The sequence below is a fragment of the Labrus bergylta genome, chromosome 1, assembly GCF_963930695.1.
Source record: "Labrus bergylta chromosome 1, fLabBer1.1, whole genome shotgun sequence".
Classification (NCBI taxonomy): Eukaryota; Metazoa; Chordata; class Actinopteri; order Labriformes; family Labridae; genus Labrus; species Labrus bergylta.
This window is the reverse complement of record NC_089195.1, coordinates 37,343,791-37,361,966: the sequence shown is the minus strand read 5'-3', so window position 1 is coordinate 37,361,966 and position 18,176 is coordinate 37,343,791. Positions and strand designations below refer to the sequence as shown.

The 18,176-nt window shown below is 47.8% G+C and overlaps 1 pseudogene; it reads left to right on the top strand.

Moving 5' to 3' along the window:
* The window catches only part of LOC109976498 (calpain-2 catalytic subunit-like), a 17,019-nt pseudogene extending 1,344 nt beyond the window's left edge, over window positions 1-15,675 (top strand).
* Window positions 15,676-18,176: the final 2,501 nt, after the last annotated feature.

Here is an 18,176-nt window from a genome sequence, read left to right as displayed (position 1 = left end):
CCTCTCTCTGTCTCTCTCTTTCTGTCTCTCTCTCTCTCTCTCTCTCTCTCTCTGTCTCTCTCTCTCTCCCTCTCTCTCTCTGTCTCTCTCTCTCTCTCCCTCTCTCTCTCTGTCTCTCTCTCTGTCTCTCTCCCTCTCTCTCTCTCCCTTTCTCTCTGTCTCTCTCTCCCTCTCTCTCTGTCTCTCTCTCTCTGTCTCTCTCTCCCTTTCTCTCTCTGTCTCTCTCTCCCTTTCTCTCTCTCTCTCTTCTCTCTCTCTCTCTGTCTCTCTCTCCCTTTCTCTCTCTCTCTCCCTCTGTCTCTCTGTCTCTCTCTCTGTCTCTCTCTGTCTCTCTCTCTCCTGTCTCTCTCTCTCTCTATCTCTCTCTCTCTGTCTCTCTCTGTCTCTCTCTCTCTCTCTCTCTCTCTCTCTGGTCTCTCTCTCTTTCCCTCTCTCTGTCTCTCTCTTTCTGTCTCTCTCTCTCTCTCTCTCTCTCTCTCTCTCTGTCTCTCTCTCTCTCCCTCTCTCTCTCTGTCTCTCTCTCTCTCTCCTCTCTCTCTCTGTCTCTCTGTCTCTCTCTCTCTCCTCTCTCCCTTTCTCTCTGTCTCTCTCCCTCTCTCCTCTCTGTCTCTCTCTCTCTCTGTCTCTCTCTCCCCTTTCTCTCTCTGTCTCTCTCTCCCTTTCTCTCTCTCTCTCTCTCTCTCTCTCTCTGTCTCTCTCTCCCTTTCTCTCTCTCTCTCCCTCTGTACTCTCTGTCTCTCTCTCTGTCTCTCTCTGTCTCTCTCTCTCTGTCTCTCTCTCTCTCTCCCTCTCTCATCTCTGTCTCTCTCTCTGTCTCTCTCCCTCTCTCTCTCTCCCTTTCTCTCTGTCTCCTCTCCCTCTCTCTCTCTGTCTCTCTCTCTCTGTCTCTCTCTCCTTTCTCTCTCTGTCTCTCTCTCCCTTTCTCTCTCTCTCTCTCTCTCTCTCTCTCTGTCTCTCTCTCCCTTTCTCTCTCTCTCTCCCTCTGTCTCTCTGTCTCTCTCTCTGTCTCTCTCTGGTCTCTCTCTCTCTGTCTCTCTCTCTCTCTGTCCTCTCTCCCTCTCTCTCTCTCCCTTTCTCTCTGTCTCTCTCCCTCTCTCTCTCTGTCTCTCTCTCTCTGTCTCTCTCTCCCTTTCTCTCTCTGTCTCTCTCTCCCTTTCTCTCTCTTCTCTCTCTCTCTCTCTCTCTGTCTCTCTCTCCCCTTTCTCTCTCTCTCTCCCTCTGTCTCTCTGTCTCTCTCTCTGTCTCTCTCTGTCTCTCTCTCTCTGTCTCTCTCTGTCTCTGTCTCTCTCTGTCTCCCTCTCTCTCTCTCTCTGTAGTTCTGGCAGTTTGGTGAGTGGGTGGACGTGGTGATCGATGACCGTCTGCCCGTTAAAGACGGCGAGCTGATGTTTGTCCACTCTGCAGAGGGAAGGAGTTCTGGAGTGCCCTGCTGGAGAAAGCCTACGCCAAGTAAGAGAGAGCTGGGACTAAACCCTCATTCAGACTGAAGGTTGTTTTTAACAAGTGCAGACGCCATTACGTCACCACTAGTTTGTCCAGTTTAGTGGAGCTAAAGAGACGCGATAGGTTAGCAAACGTCTGCTAACTCTCCCTTCGGATTCTGTTTGTGGTAGCAGTGATGGAAGATGTTTTTTTATTCGGCTAATTGACCTTTATGGAACTAGCTGACTTATACAAATCTACTATTCTACAATTCTCTTAGCAGACACTTTTATCCAAAGCGACGTACATCAGAGAGTAAGAACAACACAAGCAAGGATCTAGAAAAAAGGAACAATGGTCAGTAAGAGCAAATGATCAGCTTTGAGTCTGATTGGACACACAGGTGCTGACAGGAAGTGACCAGAGGCAAAGCACAACATTGAGGGCAGTTCTTGAGAGCTCTAATCAGTATAGAAACCATCTTATAAGTCGTCGTTATCAAACAAAAACATCGTCATTACCATCATCATCATCAATAATATGGAGACCATCATCATTAAGTTAGTAGGTATCATGAAAGAGCTGGTCTTTAGCTTTTTCTTAAAGGTGAGAGGGACTCTGCAGATCACATGGAGTTTGGAAGTTCATTCCACCACGGGGGGCGACAGAGGAGAAGAGTCTAGTCAGAGACTTAGGACCCTGTTGTGAAGGTTGGATCAGAAGCCTTTCATTGGCAGAGCGTAGTGGGGGGGAGGGAGTGTAGACCTGGATCAGAGAGTTAAAGTAAGGAGGAGACGTTTTTGTCGCTGTTTTGTAAGCGAGCAGCAGAGTTTTTAAATTTGATGCGAGCAGTAACTGACTTGTGCTAGCTCACCCCAACATCAGCGTGGAGTGCCAGCAGTTGATGAACGAAACACAGATTGTCTGATTTATACGAGAATATCCACCAATACAAGAATATCACAAAAAAAAACTGAGATAAGTTCCTGCAAACCCTCACTGCACTACACACCTGTGAAGGTGTAGCTTCCACACATGACACAGGCTCTCTTTAATGTTCTGTATTTTCGGTCACAGAGTGAACGGCTGCTATGAGGCTCTGTCTGGAGGCTCCACCACTGAGGGTTTTGAGGATTTCACTGGAGCATCGCTGAGAATTACGACCTCCAAAAACCTCCATCCAACCTGTTCTACATCGTCAAGAAGGCGTTGGAAGCAGGAGCGCTGCTGGGCTGCTCCATCGACGTGAGTCTGCAGAGAAACACAACAGAGTCTAATTCTATAAGTCATGATCTGAGCTACTCATCAGCACCAAATGAAGATAAACACTCCATGTTGTTTCCTCTCTGTAGATTACCAGCGGCTTCAGACTCAGAGGCCGTCACTCGTCAGAAGCTGGTCAAAGGCCACGCCTACTCACTGACCGGCGCCGTAGAGGTGACATCACTTCCTCAAAGGAAAATGAGAGTTGATGATGTGAAACAGGAAGAGGATTAAGCGTTGTCCTGGTGTTTTTCAGGTGAACTTCCGCGGCCGGCAGGAGAAGCTGGTGAGGGTGAGGAACCCGTGGGGTCAGGTGGAGTGGACGGGAGCGTTGGAGCGACGGGTAACCATAGCAACACTTACATGCTGGAGCCTGAGCTGCTACTTCCAGTTTGGTATCATGATAACGTGTTGTTTTTATGTTCTTACAGATCATCAGAGTGGAACTATGTGCAGGGAGACTGTCCCCACGCCAACGCAGAGGACGGAGAGTCTGGTAGGTTAACATCCAAACTATAAAGATCGGGTCAGCTGTGCTGCTGACTGTGTTGGTGATGCAGCTGCAGATTGAGCACTCTCTCCTGTCTCTGCAGGATGTCCTACAACGAGTTCCTGCGTCACTACTCTCGTATTGAGGTGTGCACTCTGACCCCCGACGCCATCGACGACGACTCCATCAAACACTGGAGTGTCAGCAAGTTCGATGGCACCTGGAGGAGAGGATCCACAGCAGGGGGCTGCAGGAACCATCCCTGTAAGTACTGGACCCAGCCCAGTTAGTACAGGAACCATCCCTGTTAGTACAGGAACCATCCCTGTAAGTACTGGAACCATCCCTGTTAGTACTGGACCCATCCCTGTTAGTGCATGAACCATCCCTGTAAGTACTGGAACCAGCCCAGTTAGTACTGGAACCATCCCTGTTAGTACAGGAACCATCCCTGTAAGTACTGGACCCAGCCCAGTTAGTACAGGAACCATCCCTGTTAGTACAGGAACCATCCCTGTAAGTACTGGAACCAGCCCAGTTAGTGCATGAACCATCCCTGTTAGTACTGGAACCATCCCAGTTAGTACTGGAACCATCCCAGTTAGTACTGGAACCATCCCTGTTAGTACTGGACCCAGCCCAGTTAGTACTGGAACCATCCCTGTAAGTACTGGAACCAGCACTGTTAGTACTGGAACCATCCCTGTTAGTACAGGAACCATCCCTGTAAGTACTGGAACCAGCCCAGTTAGTGCATGAACCATCCCTGTTAGTACTGGAACCATCCCAGTTAGTACTGGAACCATCCCAGTTAGTACTGGAACCATCCCTGTAAGTACTGGACCCAGCCCAGTTAGTACTGGAACCATCCCAGTTAGTACAGGAACCATCCCTGTAAGTACTGGAACCATCCCTGTTAGTACTGGACCCATCCCTGTTAGTGCATGAACCATCCCTGTAAGTACTGGAACCAGCCCAGTTAGTACTGGAACCATCCCTGTTAGTACAGGAACCATCCCTGTAAGTACTGGACCCAGCCCAGTTAGTACAGGAACCATCCCTGTTAGTACAGGAACCATCCCTGTAAGTACTGGACCCAGCCCAGTTAGTACAGGAACCATCCCTGTTAGTACAGGAACCATCCCTGTAAGTACTGGAACCAGCCCAGTTAGTACTGGAACCATCCCTGTTAGTACAGGAACCATCCCTGTAAGTACTGGACCCAGCCCAGTTAGTACAGGAACCATCCCTGTTAGTACAGGAACCATCCCTGTAAGTACTGGAACCAGCCCAGTTAGTGCATGAACCATCCCTGTTAGTACTGGACCCAGCCCAGTTAGTACTGGAACCATCCCTGTAAGTACTGGAACCAGCACTGTTAGTACTGGAACCATCCCAGTTAGTACAGGAACCATCCCTGTTAGTACTGGATCCAGCCCAGTTAGTACAGGAACCATCACTGTTAGTACTGGAACCATCCCAGTTAGTACAGGAACCATCCCTGTTAGTACAGGAACCATCCCTGTTAGTACTGGACCCAGCCCAGTTAGTACTGGACCCAGCCCAGTTAGTACAGGAACCATCCCTGTTAGTACAGGAACCATCCCTGTAAGTACTGGACCCAGCCCAGTTAGTACTGGACCCAGCCCAGTTAGTACAGGAACCATCCCTGTTAGTACAGGAACCATCCCTGTAAGTACTGGACCCAGCCCAGTTAGTACTGGAACCAGCCCAGTTAGTACAGGAACCATCCCTGTTAGTACAGGAACCATCCCTGTAAGTACTGGACCCAGCCCAGTTAGTACTGGACCCAGCCCAGTTAGTACAGGAACCATCCCTGTTAGTACAGGAACCATCCCTGTTAGTACAGGAACCATCCCTGTTAGTACTGGAACCATGAATACAAGTTGCAGTTGAGTTTGTATGAAGTAAGAATAAGTATCGTGGCGGGGACTTAGACCCCCCCCCCCCCCCCCCCCCGATGAGACCCTGAACATGTGGACGGGTCCTGATGGTGGATCAGGTGTTGGTGGACCCGGACCCTGATGTAAACAGAAGCTGTTTCATTATGCAGACACGTTCTGGACCAACCCTCAGTTTGTGATCCGCCTGGAGGAGGAGGACGACGACCCCGGCGATGGGGAGGTGGGCTGCAGCTTTGTGGTCGGTCTGATCCAGAAGAACCGCAGGAAGCTCCGGAAACAAGGCGAGGACATGCACACGGTGGGGTTCGCCATCTACGAGGTGAGACCCGAGGACACTTAAAAAGAACCCTGATGATCTGTTCTGATTCTGGTCCACTTCCAAGACTAACCTCCATCTTCTTTTCATCAGCTTCCACAACAGGTGAGCTCTGGACCCTGATGACCCCTTCAGGTCAAAGTCTGACTCCACACATCCTCCTTTATTGTGAAGTGTAAAATCCTGCAGTTCCTGGAGTGTCCACTAGAGGCTGGCTGCAGAAGCACAGGAAGTCACATACACACCCATTCTAAAAAGCCTGTTTTTACTGTTTTTAACATGTATAAAAAACCAAAGAGGTCTGATTAGCTCATCGTTATAACTGTGATGTCAGAGGGTCCTTGAACACACCACCAGAAAGAGTTTTACAACAGGCCTTGAATGCATCCTTCCTGTTCCACTTCTCTGCGGGCGAGATGATGTCATAGAGGAAAATGATGTTCAGACACATGACAGTCAGATCAGGACTGCATAAAGGTTTAGTACTAAAACTCTACCCCCCCCCCCCCCCTCCAGTTCCACGGGCAGAAGCAGGTTCACCTGGATAAGAACTTCTTCCTGACGCACGCTCAGACGGCGAGATCCGAGACCTTCGTCAACCTGAGAGAGGTCAGCACCCGCTTCAAGCTGCCGCCCGGAGAATACCTGATCATCCCGTCCACCTTCGACCCGCACCTCAACGGAGACTTCTGCATCCGGGTCTTCTCTGAGAAGCAGTCAGAGACCATGTGAGAGTGTGTGTGTGTGTGTGTGTGTTTTATAACCTGTGTGTGTGTGTGTGTGTGTGTGTGTGTGTGTGTGTTTTATAACCTGTGTGTGTGTGTGTGTGTGTGTGTGTGTGTGTGTGTGTGTGTGTGTGTGTGTGTGTGGGTGTGTGGGTGTGTGTGTGTGTGTGTGTGTGTGTTTTTTTTAACCTGTGTGTGTGTGTGTGTGTGTGTGTTTTTTAACCTGTGTGTGTGTGTGTTTTTTAACCTGTGTGTGTGTGTGTTTTTTTTAACCTGTGTGTGTGTGTGTGTGTGTGTGTGTGTGTGTGTGTGTTTTTTAACCTGTGTGTGTGTGTGTGTGTGTGTGTGTGTGTGTTTTTTAACCTGTGTGTGTGTGTGTGTGTTTTTTTTAACCTGTGTGTGTGTGTGTGTGTGTGTGTGTGTGTGTGTGTGTGTTTTTTAATCTGTGTGTGTGTGTGTTTTTTTTAACCTGTGTGTGTGTGTGTGTGTGTGTGTGTGTCCCTTCAGACCCTGTGACGACCCCGTCAGCGCTGAACTGGAGGATGTGAGTAAAGATGTATATTACAGAGATGCCACAGGACGATATAGTTTTTATTTTTTTTATTCATCCTTTATTTTAGCAGGGAGGACCCACTGACACCGAGGGTCGCCCTGCAGCAGTACAAAAATAAAAACAACACAAATATAAATATATTAACAGTTAACAATAACAGCATCTAGACACTGAAACACATAATCACACATGTAAACCATGTCCATTTAAATGAATTCACATTGTGAAACAGTTGCAGTTTCCTTCCTGAGGTAGTTTGGACACGAGGTCTTTAAAAACACTGTATGAAACAAGAGAGGGCAACTTAGCTATCCTCTGAAGGTCATTCCACGTACTGGATGCAGCAACACTAAAGGCAGTCTCTTGTTCACCAACTGTTGAACATACTCAATGTTTATATTGTCTACTGTTGACAATGTGGCATTAATGGGTTCAACATTTTGTCTTGAGAAGATCATATATTTAGTTTTTTGGGGTTCAGTTTCATTTTAAGATGAACAAGAGTTTGCTGGAAAGAGTTAAAATCGGTCTGTAGCAATGAAAGGGCTTGAGTATTGGAGGGCGCAATGGCATATAATATTGCATCGTCAGCATACAGGTGAATTTTACAGTTTTCAATATTTTCTGCAATACTATTTATATACATTGTAAATAGAATTGGTCCAAGGATAGATCCCTGAGGTACTCCTTTGTAGATCTCCATGAAGGGGGACTTTACATTATCCATAACTATTGCTTGGGTTCTGTTAGTTAAGTCGTTGTGGAACCAGTTCAATGCAGTCTCATCAAATCCAAAAGATGACAATCTACTAAACAAAATAGGCTGGTCGACTGTATCAAATGCCTTGGACAAGTAAATGAAGGGTTGCTGCCAATATTGTACCATGGCCTGGTCGGAATACTGATTGATGGGGAGTAAGAATGTTATTTTCATTTAAGAAATCGCGCAGTTGCTGATTTACCATTGATTCAAAGACCTTCGCCAAGTAAGAAAGTTTAGAGATGGGTCGGCACTTGTTAAAATCACTTGGGTCCCCCCCTTTGTTTAGTGGTAAGACATGTGCCGCTTTCCAAATTTGGGAATTATCCCAGTTGAAAGGGATAAATTAAAAATATATGTTAATGGTTTCACAATAAACGAGGCGACCAGTCCAATGATACGCGGTTCAAGTTGATCCTCCCCCATAGATTTCTTAGTATTTATAGTAAGTAATGAGGTTAGTACCTCTTCTCTGTAAATTCCCGAAAGGAATAAAAGGCTCTAACATTCTGCCTTAAGCAGTCATCTTGAGGCTGTTCATTGAGACATCCAGTCATATTTGCATCCACAAAAGAATGTCCTACATCAATGAAATGCTGATTAAAGTTATGAGCCATGGCTTGATGGTCAGAAACAAGTCCATTTTTAGTGACAATATACTGAGGAAGGGATGAAACTGAGTTGGATTTCAGCGAGTTCACTATTTTCCAAAATTGTGAGGGGTTGTTTTCATTGTTAGTTAGTGAGGTGATGAAGTAATTTGATTTCGCTTTCTTTATTAACCCAGAGCATTTGTTTCTGAGCGTTCTGCTGCCAGTGCTGCCAGTCACTCACTGAGTTAGTCTCTCTGGCTTGTTGCCATGCTTTGTCTCTGTTGTGTAGCTCATTTGATAACCCAGGGGTTTGATCTATTTTTTACCCTTAGTCTCTTAAGGGGGGCAGGCTTATTTAAAATAGAATTAAAGGTCTTACAAAAATGTGTAAGAGCCAGATCTGGCTCAGGAATGCAAGTAATACTTGAAAAAAATGCTTGTTCACTAAAATTTCTAAAATTTCTTTTGGTTATAAAATGAGCTGGAGCTTTAATGGCCCTTTCATATGAAAGGCTCTGATTGGTCCGTTTGTGATGACAGTGAAGACCTGATAATGCATGTTACAACACACACACACACACACACACACACACACACACACACACACACACACACACACACACACACACACACACACACACACACACACACACACACACTCCTGTTATACTGAGCTCACCTGCCGACCTCACTGAGCGCCAGCAGCTGCTCTTTAACGAGCCTCAGTCTGTTTCCTGTTTCCTGTTTCTTGTCTGTTGACATGACGACCGTCACTGTGGAGACACGATGAACATCTGTTTTAACCTGGTTTCTGTGTTCGTGCTGCGTTCAGGAGTCGGTGTCAGACGAAGACGTGGACGCAGGTTTCCGAGGACTCTTCACCAAACTCGCCGGAGACGTACATTTTTTCTTTCTTTGAACATTTGGTTAAAAACAGATTTAAACCTGAGTTTAAGCTCTGAACGTGATCTCACCTGTGACATCATGATCACAGCTCAGGTGATCTCACCTGTGACATCATGATCACAGCTCAGGTGATCTCACCTGTGACATCATCATCACAGCTGTTTCCTGTTTCAGGACATGGAGATCTCTGCGGTCGAGCTCAGGACCATCTTGAACAAGATCGTCGCCAAACGTACGATAAAACTGTGGACTCACTTCTTTACCTGTCTCACCTGTTGACCTGTCTCACCTGTTGACCTTTCTCACCTGTTCACCTGTCTCCCCTGTTCTCCTGTCTCACCTGTTCTCCTGTCTCACCTGTTGACCTGTCTCACCTGTTGACCTGTCTCCCTTGTTCTCCTGTCTCACCTGTCTCACCTGTTGACCTGTCTCCCCTGTTCTCCTGTCTCACCTGTTCTCCTGTCTCACCTGTTCTCCTGTCTCACCTGTTGACCTGTCTCACCTGTTGACCTGTCTCCCTTGTTCTCCTGTCTCACCTGTCTCACCTATTGACCTGTCTCCCCTGTTCTCCTGTCTCACCTGTTCTCCTGTCTCACCTGTTGACCTGTCTCACCTGTTCTCCTGTTGACCTGTCTCACCTGTTCTCCTGTCTCACCTGTTCTCCTGTTGACCTGTCTCACCTGTCTCACCTGTTCTCCTGTCTCACCTGTTGACCTGTTGACCTGTCTCACCTGTTCTCCTGTCTCACCTGTTCTCCTGTCTCACCTGTTGACCTGTCTCACCTGTTGACCTGTCTCCCTTGTTCTCCTGTCTCACCTGTCTCACCTATTGACCTGTCTCCCCTGTTCTCCTGTCTCACCTGTTCTCCTGTCTCACCTGTTGACCTGTCTCCCCTGTTCTCCTGTCTCACCTGTTCTCCTGTCTCACCTGTTCTCCTGTCTCACCTGTTGACCTGTCTCACCTGTTCTCCTGTTGACCTGTCTCACCTGTTCTCCTGTCTCACCTGTTCTCCTGTTGACCTGTCTCACCTGTCTCACCTGTTCTCCTGTCTCACCTGTTGACCTGTTGACCTGTCTCCCCTGTTCTCCTGTCTCACCTGTCTCACCTGTTTACCTGTTGACCTGTCTCCCGTTCTCCTGTCTCACCTGTTGACCTGTCTCACCGGTTGACCTGTCTCACCTGTTCTCCTGTTGACCTGTCTCACCTGTTGACCTGTCACACCCGTCTCACCTATTGACCTGTCTCACCTGTCTCACCTATTGACCTGTCACACCTGTTCTCCTGTCTCACCTGTTCTCCTGTCAAACCTGTCTCACCTATTGACCTGTCTCACCTGTCTCACCTGTTCTCCTGTCTCACCTGTTCTCCTGTCTCACCTGTTGACCTGTCTCACCTATTGACCTGTCTCACCTGTTCTCCTGTCTCACCTGTTCTCCTGTCTCACCTGTTGACCTGTCTCACCTGTTGACCTGTCTCCCTTGTTCTCCTGTCTCACCTGTCTCACCTGTTCTCCTGTCTCACCTGTTCTCCTGTCTCACCTGTTGACCTGTCTCCCCTGTTCTCCTGTCTCACCTGTTCTCCTGTCTCACCTGTTCTCCTGTCTCACCTGTTGACCTGTCTCCCCTGTTCTCCTGTCTCACCTGTTGACCTGTCTCCCCTGTTCTCCTGTCTCACCTGTTCTCCTGTCTCACCTGTCTCACCTGTTGACCTGTCTCCCCTGTTCTCCTGTCTCACCTGTTCACCTGTCTCCCCTGTTCTCCTGTCTCACCTGTTCTCCTGTCTCACCTGTTGACCTGTCTCACCTGTTCTCCTGTTGACCTGTCTCACCTGTTCTCCTGTCTCACCTGTTCTCCTGTTGACCTGTCTCACCTGTCTCACCTGTTGACCTGTTGACCTGTCTCCCCTGTTCTCCTGTCTCACCTGTCTCACCTGTTTACCTGTTGACCTGTCTCCCGTTCTCCTGTCTCACCTGTTGACCTGTCTCACCTGTTGACCTGTCTCACTTGTTCTCCTGTCTCACCTGTTGACCTGTCTCCCCTGTTCTCCTGTCTCCCCTGTTCTCTTGTCTCACCTGTTCTCTTGTCTCACCTGTTGACCTGTCTCACCTGTTGACCTGTCTCACCTGTTCTCCTGTCTCTCCTGTTGACCTGTCTCACCTGTTCTCCTGTCTCCCCTGTTCTCCTGTCTCACCTGTTCTCTTGTCTCACCTGTTGACCTGTCTCACCTGTTGACCTGTCTCTCCTGTTGACCTGTCTCACCTGTTGACCTGTCTCACCTGTTCTCCTGTCTCCCCTGTTGACCTGTCTCACCTGTTGACCTGTCTCACCTGTTGACCTGTCTCACCTGTTCACCTGTCTCTCCTGTTGACCTGTCTCACCATTCTCACCTGTCTCTCCTGTCTCTCCTGTTGACCTGTCTCACCTGCTCTCATGTCTCACCTGTCTCACCTGTTCTCCTGTCTCCCCTGTTCTCCTGTCTCACCTGTTCTCCTGTCTCTCCTGTTGACCTGTCTTACCTGTTGACCTGTCTCACCTGTTGACCTGTCACACCCGTCTCACCTATTGACCTGTCTCACCTGTCTCACCTATTGACCTGTCACACCTGTTCTCCTGCCTCACCTGTTCTCCTGTCAAACCCATCTCACCTATTCACCTGTCTCACCTGTTCTCCTGTCTCACCTGTTCTCCTGTCTCACCTGTTGACCTGTCTCACCTATTGACCTGTCTCCCTGTTCTCCTGTCTCACCTGTTCTCCTGTCTCACCTGTTGACCTGTCTCACCTATTGACCTGTCTCACCTGTTGACCTGTCTTACCTATTGACCTGTCTCACCTGTTCTCCTGTCTCACCTGTTGACCTGTCTTACCTATTGACCTGTCTCACCTGTTCTCCTGTCTCACCTGTTGACCTGTCTCACCTCCTTGACTTCCTGTCTGTGTCCACAGGTACAGACATAAAGACGGACGGCTTCAGCATGGAGACCAGCAGGATCATGGTGAACCTGATGGACGTATCCTTCAGTCAGCTGTTCAATGAGCTCAATGTTTATGCTAACGTTAGCTCAGGAGCTAACAAACATTGACATGGCGGCCATCTTTATTTGTAGTTCAGATAGAAACTTTGAAGAGTGAGTCTGTAAACTCGGTCTGATCCTTAACTTCTCAGAAGGACAGTGGAAATGGGAAGCTCGGCCTCGGAGAGTTCGCTACTCTGTGGAAGAAGGTTCAGAGATACCTGGTAAGACCTTTGACCCCGTGTGTGTGTGTGTGTGTGTGTGTGTGTGTGTGTGTGTGTGTGTGTGTGTGTGTGTGTGTGAGTGAACCAGCTGACACACACCGACAGCAACTCTGTGTTTTCATGTCTTTATAGACCATCTATAAGAAGAACGACTCGGATAACTCGGGGACGATGAGCACTCCAGAGATGAGAGTCGCCTTCAAAGACGCAGGTACGCTCTGTTTCTTCTTCTACTGCACAAATACAGGCTGAAGTCCACAGGTGAGACAGTCCACAGGTGAGACAGTCCACAGGTGAGACAGTCCACAGGTGAGACAGTCCACAGGTGAGACCCTCTGACAGAGCTGGAGGTTAGGGTTAGAAGAATTTGACTTCTCAGCACCTGACAGCGTTTTCTCACACGACCTGTTTGTATTTCTGAAAACCAACTCGAGTGTGTTTGCCGAGTTAGTGCGGCTCGTTAGCACTAGTGTGAAGCTGTCAATCAAAAACCCGGGGGCGGGACCAAACAACCGTACAGAGATGGCTTGAAAAGGTGGGTCTCTGTCCCATCTGAATGCGGTTCGTTTGTCATTAGAACATTAAGCATCCTTTATCCGACCTAACTGCTGGAAGCATTGGCTGTTTTGGATGAAACCAGCTACTGTCGCCAGTCATGTAGTGCATTATGGGTAGAATTGTTAGACTTTCACTACTACAACAACTTGAGGTGCAACAATGGAACAAACTGGTCCACGATTCAGACCAGAGCAAACAATCTACAGGTGAGATGACTCCCTGAGTGTTCTTTCAGGTTTTAGAGACAGTAAGGAGAGTAAGCGTCTTTGTTGTGTTTCTATGTGACCTTTGACCTCCATGTGTCAGTGTGAGGCTCTGCTCTGCTGTCTGTGTAATGAGGTCTGCTTCTGAAAACAACATGTCAACACACTGACGGACATGTTGTCTCTCTCTGTCTTCACTTTCCTTCAAACCTCTCTGGAGTTAGAAAGGATCTCATTGGTTGACTTAATCTGAGTGGGTGGACAGAGTAATCCTCCAGAGCTCTCTAACAGGCCCCTCCCTCAGACTGTAACTAATATATCCATCTGTAAACAGTCAGTGGTTCCATCTACACCACTGTCCCCGTTTGGGGTCGCGGGGACCGGGGCAGATTCCAGCTGTCATGGCGTGGGAGGTGGAGTTACACCCTGGACAGCAGCCAATCACAGGGCTGACATACAGAGATCGACAACCAGCCACACTCACCGGGAGTGCTTCCTCCCGGCACTAAAGATTCAAAGAGGTTTCCATTAATGTGTCGTTCATTTGTACTGAAGGTTATCGGCTAATGTTTCTTCTCAAGCTTTATCTCCCCCCGCTCTGACTACACGCCGTCACACGCTTCCTGTTCTCCATGATTGAACTGTGTGGAACTGAGTCACAGTGTTTCCCCGCTGACTCACTGCAGGAGGAGAGGATGAGTGTGAACTCTGTTCTCTAACATCTCCTCCTCCTCCTCCTCTGGTGTTTTCTGTTCATTAAGCTTTAATGTCTCTCTCTCTCTCTCTCTCTGCTGCTCTTCTGGATCTCATCACTTTACTGTCTTTAGACTGAAGCTGACGGTACGTTTCTTCCTGCTGCAGGCGCTCTTTGTTCCGTTAACAGTGTTACCTTAAAGTCGACTTGTCACATCTCCTCCTCCTCTTCTTCAGTTTAAATAAGTGTCAGAGCTCCTCAAAACATGTGTGTGAAGTTTCTTGTTCTAAATCCACTCTGATCCTGTATTTGATCATGTCTATAAACCCCTCTATTTCAGCCCTGCTCAGAACAGGCTGTTTCTGTGTCTGTACCTTTAAATATGTAAATGAGCTGTGTGTGACCACGCCCCCTTTCTGGAAGGGCTTGGGTGTATTCGTTCTTTCTCGCTCCATGTCCTATTGTTTACGGTGAGAAGGCAGACTCAGAGGGCAGAACAAACACCTAGCTGTAGGAGTGTCACCCACCTGGGGGAGGGGCTACTGCCCTTTGTGATGTCATGAAGGGAACATCTCCAAACGGCCTGTTTGAGCACACATTTTCTGAAAAGTGGAGCAGGAAGAAGACGGAGAGGATGGACTTTTCTCATGATTGGGGGATTTGTAGACGGTCTAGAGACACATATTAGAGAAAGAATATGAGACCTTAAAGGTGGGCAAAGTTTCAGATCATGAAACATATGTTGGAGTAATCCCAGGATGAGTCTGCAGAGGGCGCTAAATGGCTTGTTTTGCAAATCAAGCCTCTACGTGAGCCGCTGAAACCTCTTACAGAGACTCTCTTCTCCCAGCTCTGGAGCTCTGAGAAGAGAGCTCTGAGAAGCTCTGCAGCGTTCTGCCCTCAGAATGCTTCCAGAGAGCCGGCCAATCAGAGGAGAGTGTTTGTTTTGAATTGATGCAGGATGATGTCACGTTCTTTGTGTTATAATGTTCTAAGAGGAGTTAGCATTAGCATGCTGATAGCTTGATTTGTCGTCCTCCAGGTTTCACCCTCAACAACGCCATCTACCAGCTGCTGGTGGCTCGATACTCCGACCCCGACATGACCATCGACTTCGACAACTTCGTGGGCTGTCTGATGAGGCTGGAGATGATGTTCAGTGAGTCTTTATGACACCCACAGTGTGCATGCTAGGGAGGGAGGCTAGCTTACCATGCTAACAGGACCTGCTGCGTAACGACAGGGAGGCTAGCTTACAATGCTAACAGGACCTGCTGCGTAACGACAGGGAGGCTAGCTTACAATGCTAACAGGACCTGCTGCGTAACGACAGGTAGCCAGCTGTCATATTGAACAGGAAGTCAGCCAATGAATACGCTGCGTTCTGCACACAATGCAGTCCATTTTCAGCCGCTCATGGTGGAAATGTCGACTTCCAGAGCCGTATAAAAACAAGCAAACACAAACGGTGGGTACAGACAGGAAGTAGGTCTGTTATGATCTGCTAAAGTGAAGAAAATGACCAGCGCAGCTCACTGCTCTGTGGATTGGTCATGTGGGTTTGCCCTACTCCGGCCCCTTTTCCACCAGGTTCCTGTGGCCCATTGTTGTCCCGGGATGATTATGTAAAAGCAATATTTGTAAATATACGAACTGATTTTATTTTTCCACAGAGATCTTTCAGAAGTTGGACGCTCACAACAGCGGCTCCATCCAGCTCGACTTCACCCAGGTGAGAACACACACCTGCTAACACGTTTTAATAAACCTGAACCTGGACTCTGTGAGCTGAACCTGGTTTCTTTCTCTTCTTCCTGCAGTGGATAAACTTCTCCATGATCTGAGCCTCCGCTCTGTGTTGTTGCCCCCCTCCCCCCTGTGGAGCTTCAGTGTTACTGCAGGACGCCATATTCCCCGTTTACAGCGTCTCTTCCTGTCACTGCATTTCTATGTGAGGCTAATGTTTTTATCCTGTACACTATCTGACTCACGCAACGCAAAGTAGTCAATAAATATATTCACAACCCTTTAACAGCTGGAGGAGTGGTCTGTGATTTCATATCAAGAAAACGTTTCTGACACGGGGAAAGGAAGTGTTAGCCTAGCTTAGCATAAACACTGGAAGCAGGGGAAACTGCTAGCTCCAACAAAAACTCAGATACAAAACAAAGATAGAATAATTATGATAACTATAATTTGTTATTTGACAAAGATCACTTTTAAAGATGTCACAGAGCTAAACAGGATGCGTTCTGATAAACAATACGTATTTAGCCTAGCTTAGCAAAAGGACTGCAAACAAGGCAAGCACAGTACAGGATAAAAAAACACCCGACTAGTTAGCTCTCATATTTAAGTTAGGAGCTAATAGCCTTCTTTTTATGATGATAGGTGTTCGCCACTAACCTTAAATAGTACCAGGATTTGTTAGCTTAGCACAAAAAAAGTTAGCTTGTAAAAACTAAATGAACCATTAGATCCCTTTTACCACTCAACAAGCCAGTGAGCCTGTTTGACTCTATGACACGCAGACAGAACGTGACACGGTTTCATTCACTTCCTGTATCAGAAACATGACTGTCTGTGGTGTCTGTGGTGTCCTGTGTCACTTCAGGGGTCTTTTTTTAGAGGTTATATATAATTATTAGACCTGTCAAAGGCTAAGTTTGGTTCAAAAAATGATCAAAGCTGATATAATATAAATATTCAGCCAGGCTTCAGGCTGCAGTACCGCCTCTGACCACGTAGAGTGACCGACATGGATCATGGTAAAGGGTGGCGCTGTTTCACACACCGCGGAGGAGACAAAGACAGTGACGTCACCTCTTGTGACAGCTGGGGTAGTGAGTTTGAATGAAATCTTCTGACACACTAAATGTTCAATTAAAACAAAGGGACTGGAGTTTCTTTGTTTTATCTGCTGACATTAAACGCATCACAACGACACGAGGTGTTTGGTCTCTTTAACGCGCCATGTTGTGATGATGATGATGATGATGATGTAGCCCCGCCCCTCCCGCCGGGTGGGGCGCACTGCTGCAGCACAGCATCAACAACAGCTCCCGGTACAGCACGCACACACACACACACACACACACACACACACACACACACACACACACACACAGAGAGAGAGAGAGAGAAAGAGAGAGAGAGACAGAGAGAGAGGGAGAGAGAGAGAGAGGGAGAGGGAGAGGGAGAGAGAGAGAGAGAGAGAGAGAGACAGAGAGAGAGAGAGGGAGAGGGAGAGAGAGAGAGAGAGAGAGACAGAGGGAGAGGGAGAGAGAGAGAGAGAGAGACAGAGGGAGAGGGAGAGAGAGAGCCTCCTCCTGCACGCAGAACCGGACTCAGGACTCCAGCAGTGTGAGCACCAGGTGAGCTGCATCAGACCGGAGCAGGAGCTGCACGGAGCACGGACAGGTCAGTGTGTGTGTGTGTGTGTGTGTGTGTGTGTGTGTGTGTGTGTGTGTGTGTGTGTGTGTGAGAGAGAGGATTTAGAGCAGGTGGATTCAGAACTGTTTACATCACTCTGTTTATGAGCCAATCAGAAGAGTCCTCCTGCAGCATCACACAGACGACCCTCCGCGTTCACTCAGTTCTCATCACAGCTGATTCTTTACATGATTGAAATAACGGCTGTGTTTGTTTACACTTACAACCTGAGGGGGGGAGGGGGAGGGGGGGGGGGGGGGTCACCTTTCCTCCACTTCATGCAGCTTTGAACAAAACGTTTCAATATTTGAAAGAAAAGAGAAACTCTTGTTTTAACTTTAAACCTCATGTTCACCTTCATGTTGACACTCTCTGATCAGGAGGCCTGATGGTCGCCTCCCTTTGGAGGATTTCCAGGCACATCCAATTAGGTAGACCCAGAGGGATTAGATTTCTCTTCTGGTCTGGGGATGCCTCGGTGGGGGGTAGGGGGGTGGGGGTGGGGGGGGGGGGTACCTGCTGGCCCACAGATGTGTGGACATCACATTCTGCTTCATATTTTACTTTGGAGATTTTACAACAAACTTCACAGTCGGCTGCAGGACGCTCGAGCTCACGTTAACTAGCAGTGAAGATGGCAGCTGGTGGGGGGCGGGGGGGGCGGGGGGGGGGTCCTATCATGATAATTAACGTTCCAGCTCGCTGTTGTTGTCAGGAGTCATTCTAGTAAATCAGAATCACCTTTATTGGTCAGGTATGCTCACAGTTTGTGCTCTCACTAAACAACAATATAACATATTTATCATATTATTATTATATACAAGGCTAGATAAGATATTAGTGCAGATGAACGTGATAATAAATATGTAATAATGTAACAGATGATTCATTTACAGTATTTTACTGTAAATACAATAAAACAAACGGTGACATCAGCAGAGCGAGTGTTGAGTAAAACAGTAAAACATTTCAAAATGGCCGACAGGATTTACTTTGTTAAATATTTCACACAGACCAACACAGGCTGGTCGGGGTGTGTCTCAGGTCCAAAGCACTTTGATACAGTCTGATTTCACAACACAGGCTGGTCGGGGTGTGTCT